General features: G+C 31.0%; 1 long non-coding RNA gene across 3 annotated transcripts; it reads right to left on the minus strand.

The window, feature by feature from the left end:
- Window positions 1–3,426: 3,426 nt before the first annotated feature.
- LOC120073637 lies at window positions 3,427–7,330 on the minus strand. 3 transcript variants are annotated; one of them, XR_005480770.1, is made up of 4 exons: window positions 6,807–7,330; window positions 5,180–5,530; window positions 4,501–4,614; window positions 3,427–3,706 (listed from the first exon to the last, which is right to left on the minus strand). It is a non-coding gene; the product is annotated as an uncharacterized LOC120073637 (long non-coding RNA). The 3 variants fall into 3 exon arrangements; XR_005480771.1 differs by lacking the exon at window positions 6,807–7,330 and adding an exon at window positions 5,625–6,800; XR_005480769.1 differs by lacking the exon at window positions 6,807–7,330 and having other exon boundaries at window positions 5,180–6,793.
- Window positions 7,331–8,143: the final 813 nt, after the last annotated feature.

Here is an 8,143-nt window from a genome sequence, read left to right on the forward strand (position 1 = left end):
TTATTTAGAGTTCAAAAAACCACATCAGATACCCAAACATATGAACTCAACTTTGCATCACAAACACAGACATATGAACTCAGACTAAATAACTTTGTACCCCTAACACAGACATATAAACTCCTCAGTTATATGAACTCCACAGACATATAAATTCCAGACATACTATCTCAATTCAGCGCCCCAACGAGCCCTTAAGGATTGTTTGAGGCGCTTAGTTAAACTTTATAGTCTGAAATTAATATGTATGTGGAGTTATGATATAAGTTAGGAAGTCTATGTTTTGGATATGTAGAGTTGTTTAGTTTAAAGTTAGCAAATCTATATTTGGGGTGTAAAGTTAAATTTTAAAAAGTCCAAATTGTGTTTATTTCAAAAATTTATGTTTGAAAAATATTGAAATTGATTTTTTTTTTAAAAAAAAATATACAATAAGTTAGAATTTATGTTTCAAGAATTAATTGAAATGCACTTTTTTTTAGTAATCACAACATGTCTCTCGAGATGGTGGGCCTTTGATTTTTCTATTCTTATGTTGGATTCTAATTTTCTTTTCCTTCTAATTGAATTCTCATTTGCCTTTCGAGAAAATTTCTAGTATTTTCATAGTACCATATTCCTTAGGTTCACACTATAAATCTACCTTTATAAATATTTATGGATCTTACATCGATGTCAGTGGATCTCACCATATTTTTAAATATGTGTTGACATGAAACACAATAAATGGATGTAGTATGGAGAATTTTCCGTACTACGGTAGTATAGATATTTTTCCTTGGCTTTCATGAGCTATAAAATCATATTAAATAAACATGAGGCCTCATCCCAAGACATTGGTTATGCAAGAAGTGACCCATGTATCTTATCAAGATTGTGAGGTCTCTTCATATTTGGATGTGGGATCCTTAACATATTCAATTAAAAATAGTGTCTCTTTTGAGTTCAAATATTTGAGATGAACTATGCTTGAATTTGCCTTTGTTTTTTCTTATTTTGGTAGAGTGTTTGATGAATTGTATGCCTATGATAATAAATTCAAGATCTTTTTTTTAATGTTTAATCAAATATATTCAATCCAAGTTCAAGACTATTGGTGCATCATGATACGTTACAAGAGTATATGTAAGTGGCACATAGGTGAATCTCAATATTAACCCACAAGTCAAATACAATGTCACAAACAGATATGACATAGATAAACAAATATAAAAAATAAAAAAAATAAAAAAAAAGAATGCACATACAAAAATTGGTAACTCAGTCTAGTGTAACTACACCTACTTCTGGGAGTAATATGCCTAATGAAAAGAACTTCACTAATAAAGTGAAACGATTATAAAGAAATATTTATATGATAGTACACATTATCTAGACTCACGAAGAGCTTATTCCTAATAAAGAGTTTAGGCTCTCTCTAAACTTGAGACTCCCTCTCTTAATGCACTTTACGTTTAGACTCTCCCTAAACTTGAAACTCCTTCTCTTGAAGTTTCCTCGTTCTTTTCATCTCATGTTTGAGACATTCTTCAAACATGTTTGCTTAGATTCTCCCTAAAAAAGATTTTTCCTCACTAACTGTTGTACCACTCAACAGAAGAAGGAATGTTCGTTATCTTTACACTGAACAATCAAAGTAGCGTGAACTTGCAAATGGTTGAATAAAAACCAAGAAACACAACTATAACGACAAGCACACACATTTTTCTTGTTTCTTTTCACTCTTCAATAATCGTATAATCAAAAGAGTAAGAGTTGACCCAAGGAGGCGTACAAAGATGAATATAAAAGAGAGACAAAAAGGAAACAACTCTGCAAGACAGAAAATCTTCGTGATAGTCGAAAATGAAAAGTAACTGTTGGAAATCTGCAACATAAAAGAAAACAATAGCTCGAAACAAGAAAAAACTCTTGATAAGAGTAAAGACAAGAGTCTCAACATAATGTCTAAAGAAAAAAAGGAAAAGGCAACATAACTGAAATAACAATATAAGCAATGGCAACCATCATCTAACTATTTTAGTTTTCGATTATACCCTACAAATTGTGGTCATTTAAATGTACTCAAAATTCAAGCTTTCAAAGTACTTTCAATCAACCACTAATATAAACTTTTTGTTAGAGAGCATTAAAGTTTTAATGTAATTAAATTTATTATAATAATGTTAAGATGTAGTGATCTGACCTTTTGAGATCTCTAACTGAGACCATTATGTCATATATGTAATTTTCAATTCTTCTGCTCAATTTCATATTTTAAAGTCATGTAATGTTTGACATAGGATTTTGTATTAAATGGAAAACTTTAAATTTTGAAGGTTACTTTTCATGAGTTTTTTTTGTAGGGATCTGAATAAAAGATTTACATTGTTTTTCTTTTTTTCTTTTTTTTTTTAATATAAATTGTCTTGAAAATGTTATATTTATTTTAATAAATATTTTAAAGATCAAATTGGTTAAATAATTTTGTTTGAAAATTACACATTAAATTATGACTCGAGTTAGTGATCTTGAAAAGTTGAGTGATTGCATAAGAAAAATATTAAATAATTGATTTAACTAAAGTTGTCATAATCTAATTCATCGATAATTTAAGAGATACCTCATAAAATCCAAATTTGGGAAAATGTAATGTAACAACAATGCAAATTGGATTCTTCCTTTTTTGCTTAAGAGCTATGCCACAAGCTTTCTTCTCTCTCATGCAATCCTTCGCATTGCTTGACTAATTGCATAATTATTAGTTAAAATAAGGACTGATCGGATAGATAACAAAATTTAAGGTTTTATTTTAAAATATAGCAAAATATTTTTAAAATTATAAAATGGCAAAATTGAATTAAGTAATAAAAAATAATAATGCAAAGTTGTGAAAACTACTCTCACTTAAAATAAAAGACTCAACGCTCGCATATTGAAGCTGGAGAGTTTCTAAACCATTCAAAAAACAACAAATGCACTATAACTAAAACAATCATCACGATAAAAGATGCAACCTGCCAAACCTGAAATCTACATTTACCAGATATGATTGCTACACAAACCAAGACATACTACAACAATTCTAAGCTTTAATGTCAGTTTAAAATCGACATTAAAGGGCTTTAATGTCGGTTGACAACTGATATTAAAGATAGTGTTATTAAATCCTTTTAATGTCGGTTTTAAACCGACATTGAAGAGGGTGTATATTGTCGGTTTTAAACCAACATTAAAGAACTTTAATAACACTATCTTTAATGTCGATTTTAAAGCCCAGAATTATTGTCCATTTTTTTCAATTATTATCCGTTTTTTGTAAATACCATGTCCGCTTTTTCAATTATTGTCCGTCTATTCAATGTAATTATTGTCTAATCCATTTTTAATATCGGCCAAAAAGTTAAAAACGATATGTCCCTAAAACTAAGGTAATCAACCTGTCCATGCACAAAATAAATTCTTAATTGCTTTCATAAATCCATAATAATAAGTCACAAGAGAGGAATTGGATGATAATTTAACTCTAAAACCAAGATAATCAACAAATTACCAAAACTCATAAGGGTTACATAGCAAAATTAAAATTTTGTTAGATCCAAACAAAACAAAAATGCACACACACTTGTTGCCATTATATATTTTCCAAATAGTCTTTCAATTGCTCCTTCGTCATGTTCTCTCTACCACCCACCATAGATTTGATCCAAATCGAAAGCATGACTTTCTGCAAGCAGAGAAAAATAGACAAACATATAATAAGAATTCAATTACCCCACATAAAGAATTTATGAAATTCAAGCTGGGGAACTATGGAAAGATAACATGGGAATTTATGATTTCGAGTTTTCATGGGAATTTGCAAGAAGGCCAAGATATCATATTCTGTTATAAACAACCACAAAAAAGCTCGAATCACATAATAAAAATCCAAAATATGCCAAAACATAAGCATAAGCATAGGAAAGAGGAAAGGAGGAAATTAGCATCTCCAACTAAAAAGTTTTGCATTATCCATATAACTAAAAAGTAAAAAGCTCCCTAAAGTAACACCAAAACTTCAAGCAATTAAAAAGCACACCAAATGGATACAAGACTTCAATCAAATGAAACCACAAAAAACATCTCCAACTAAAAGATGGTATCGAGGGTCAATCCTAGATTATCCAAACAAGATTCCAAGGACGAATTAGATTCAAATTGACGAAGAAGCACAATAAATGGTTAAACAAGAGATGACAAAAGATTCGGCAATGATAATGAAGAATTAACCTAACACACAATGCATGAATAACCCACAAACTACCATAGTGTAACCGGATTCATTTAGACAAATAATGCAAAATATAAACTACCAAAGGATGCCTAAGAAGTTCCACTACCATAAACCACTCAATGGAAGTTATAAACAATTAAGCTATGACTACCATAACTGCAGGATAGTCATATAATTCCAACACTGAATCTAATCCAAAGTTTAGAATAAATAGACTTTTAAGGTGAGCATCTTATAAATATTACCTTGTATTTGTTATTAATATTGTTATGAAGTCCCTTTTGTGTTAGATGCACCTTCTCCACTTATCAACCTTCTTAAAATATGTCCAATGCAACCTTCCTATCTTCCTTCCAAATCTTTAAGAATCAAAATTTAGCCTTACACATCAAATTTGAATCTAACAAAATGAAAAACTTCACTCAAAATCATTTCATTATTGCTCAAATGAGTTAGCTCCCAAATTCTAATTCGACTAGTTTCCAAAAGAACCTTAATCTGAAATAGTTTCGTATCCACTCGCAAAGTCTAAGAAGAGACTATTTTGAAAAAAAAAAAAAAAAAAAAAAAAGAATCACCTTGTCAGGAGAGAAGAAAAAAAAAATAAGAAAACAAGTAACCTATCTTCTATATGGTTCAATCACCACAATTTTGCTCCTTTCTCTTGTATATCATGCTCAAGTGAAAAAAAGTGTAACAACAATTAGTAACCTATCTACTATCGAGATCATTTTGATCATAAATAGAATTGATCCTCATAGATTTAGCTAGTTTATTTAGTTGCAGTTTAACACTCAACATAAGAATATTATATTTTTCACAAAGGGACTTGAGTAAACAACAAAGTACCTTCTTGAGTTGGTTTTAGTAACTCACTTCTTTCCCAACCCCAGAAGAATAGCAATTGTAAGCATTACAAAGTACCTTCTTGAACTGAGATGTGTGAATCCCATGTGTGTTGTAGCATACCGACTCTCTCATGATTATGTTCCATGCTTGATTATGACATCCCCTTCTTCCTCAAGTATGTTGAAAAGTATTAAAACAATAACTATTTAAAGTAAAAGTGGCATTTTATCTTACTTTTATCTCTCAACAAAATTGTAAACATCCTATATATAAAAGATCTAAAAAGAGAGATAAAAAAGAGAGAAATCAATAAGGCAGTACAAAGTCAAAATGAAATGAAACTTGTTTCAAAGCATCGAAAACTTAACCTTAAATTGACAATGTTGTGGATAAGTAACCATTAGAGAGGTCTAAAAATACAGGTCCCTGCAAATAGCTTAAAAGAATTTAATTAAAAAGGTTGAACTGAAAAGAGAACATATATAAAGGAAAGGGCTGATGAAGTCCAACACAAATCAACCGTTAAGTAGGGATCTTCCAGTTAAAATATTCGTTGCACACATTGTGCACGTTGTCTAACCCTGTGAGGCAACCATCAAACTCTACAATATTTGACATTAAAAAAATATATATGTAAAATACCATCCTTTAAAACATAAGAGCATCATAGCATAGAGATTGCTCCTTTTGATTACTACATCTACTCAAATCTTCCCCCACCACCACCTCAACAGCAAAAAGGGTTTTTTTTTTCTAATAAGAAATAAATTTTATTGATGTATGAAATTTACAAAAGAAGGACATGTGCCCAAACCAAAGGAGTTACAAAAGACTTCTTCAATGGATCAAAAGAGATGAAAGATCATAAGAACTATATGAAGATGTACATTTGAAAAATTTGTTGAAAGAGTTTTCCTTTTCATTGAAACGGTGATTGTTTCTCTCCTTTCAGGTGATCCATAAAAAAGCATGAATCGGTGACCACAAAATCTTTTTTTTAATGAATAAATAAGCTTCGTAAGAATAATGAAGAATGAGTGAAATAGAACAAGCACAAGTAGTGACCTATTCTCAACCATAGAAAAAGGAACAATGAACAAAATGTTAAAGGCCTAAATTAGTAAAGTAATAGGACAAGTAACATAATAGTAGGGAATGGAAAGGTGAGCATTACATTACATTACAAGTTAGAAAATCCCAAATGAAAGTTTAACCAGAAAACATAACTTTAAAACTTGTGGCTGTGGCCCTGTTATATATACTCTCTTCTCTTTGACCAAAGCCAATGGGAAGCAAAATGCAAGACATTGAAACATGGAATTGAAATCATACAATATTTTCACTCCAAATTCTCATTTGTTGTTGTTATATTCCATAGTCAATACAAGTATACAATAACACAATATCAAAATTCTCGCTACACACAATGAAAAGGCACAACCCAACTCAATATTTTCACTCCATATAGGCCACAAAAACAAATCAAAGACACCCAACAAAGATCCAAACAAAATCCATTTCAGTAAATTCCCCAAAAACCTCCAAGCAACAAAGATTGAAAACAACAAAGACCCCCCAACTCAAAACGAAAGAAGAGAAAGAAAAAGAAGGTAAAACTATAACAGAGGCATTGAATGGAAGAATGAATTGTGGAAAAGGTAAGGGAAAAGGGAACCTTAGAAAATGAGTTGTAGAAATTCACCTTTAGGAAGAGGAAAGAGAAAAGTGGATCCACCCAATTTCCTTTTTATCGAACTGAACAAACAGAGAGATGAAGAAGAAAAAGAAGACAAACCGGATGGGTTCGCGTTTTGGAAGGATTTCACATGGGTTGTGGAAATTAAGGATTTTCGACTTTCCTCAACCAATATCAAGACACATTATAAGCATAAAGAACAAAATCACTTTCTATTCGGGCAACCAACCACAAAACCTCTCTGCTAAGGTTGCACAACACAAAATCTCTCTATCCATCATGAGGAGAATCTCTTTCATTGCAGCGACACTAACAAATTGACTGGAAAATCCCTTCCATTGTCGCTAGGTAAGTGACTGTAACTCTCGTTTATCGGTTTAAGAGACATCAAGACTATCCTATTGCAAGGGACTCCAAAACTGATCTACATGGTTTTTCACGACAATACCATATGGTTTTTCATGACAGTACCATAGGATTTCTCACATGTAGGAAAACCAAAAACTTCCTACGATCTTTCTTTTTGTCTATGCACTGTAGTCTGTTCTATACATTGTTTCTATCCTTAAAGGTAAGAAATAAGTGTTGAACAAAAATCTTTGGATATAATATATAAACATGTTTATTTTTTTAATAAATAATCAAAGAGTTACCAAATTGTTTAAAGTACTATTTTATTAAACCAAATAAATCTTTGATATACAAATATATTCCTCTACTTTTTAGGATTCCAAAAAAGAAACGGAACATTAGTTGTTTATCATCATTTAATAAGCTTAAAAATAATAAACTCTTTACATGCATTCGGAGAAGGATTAAAGTTGTGAAAAAAGAGAAAATTGAAGGAAGAAAAAGAGTCAATGAAAGATTGAGAGCTTCTAGAATAATTGGTGAGAAAATACAAGCAAACAAAGATCCAATAATTGTCAACAGTGTGGACAAGGTTCTATTCAAATGCACTATGTTTCCAAAAGCTTGAAAATCAATTATTTCAGTATCGTGATCAGACTATTGGATGGAATGGTTTATTCTTGCTAACTCACTATTCAAATACACTGTATTTCAGAAGTACCAAACGATATGGTGGTGTAAACAACTACACATAAGTCATTTTGAGGGAAGTTAGATAAAACTTACATCGGCCACGAAACAGCCTTATCTTCAACAGTTCAAAAAGACTTGGATTTTTGGAACCATCTCAATACAACGTCAAATGAAATACAGAGAGATTGGTAGACGGAAAAAGCTTACCTTGAGTAAAACCAACAAAATGTTGGAAGGACGAATTTGATGGAATATAAGCCTCAACAACACGATAATCATGATAGTGTGAACTTTCATCC

Source organism: Benincasa hispida, chromosome 1 (assembly GCF_009727055.1).
Source record: "Benincasa hispida cultivar B227 chromosome 1, ASM972705v1, whole genome shotgun sequence".
Classification (NCBI taxonomy): Eukaryota; Viridiplantae; Streptophyta; class Magnoliopsida; order Cucurbitales; family Cucurbitaceae; genus Benincasa; species Benincasa hispida.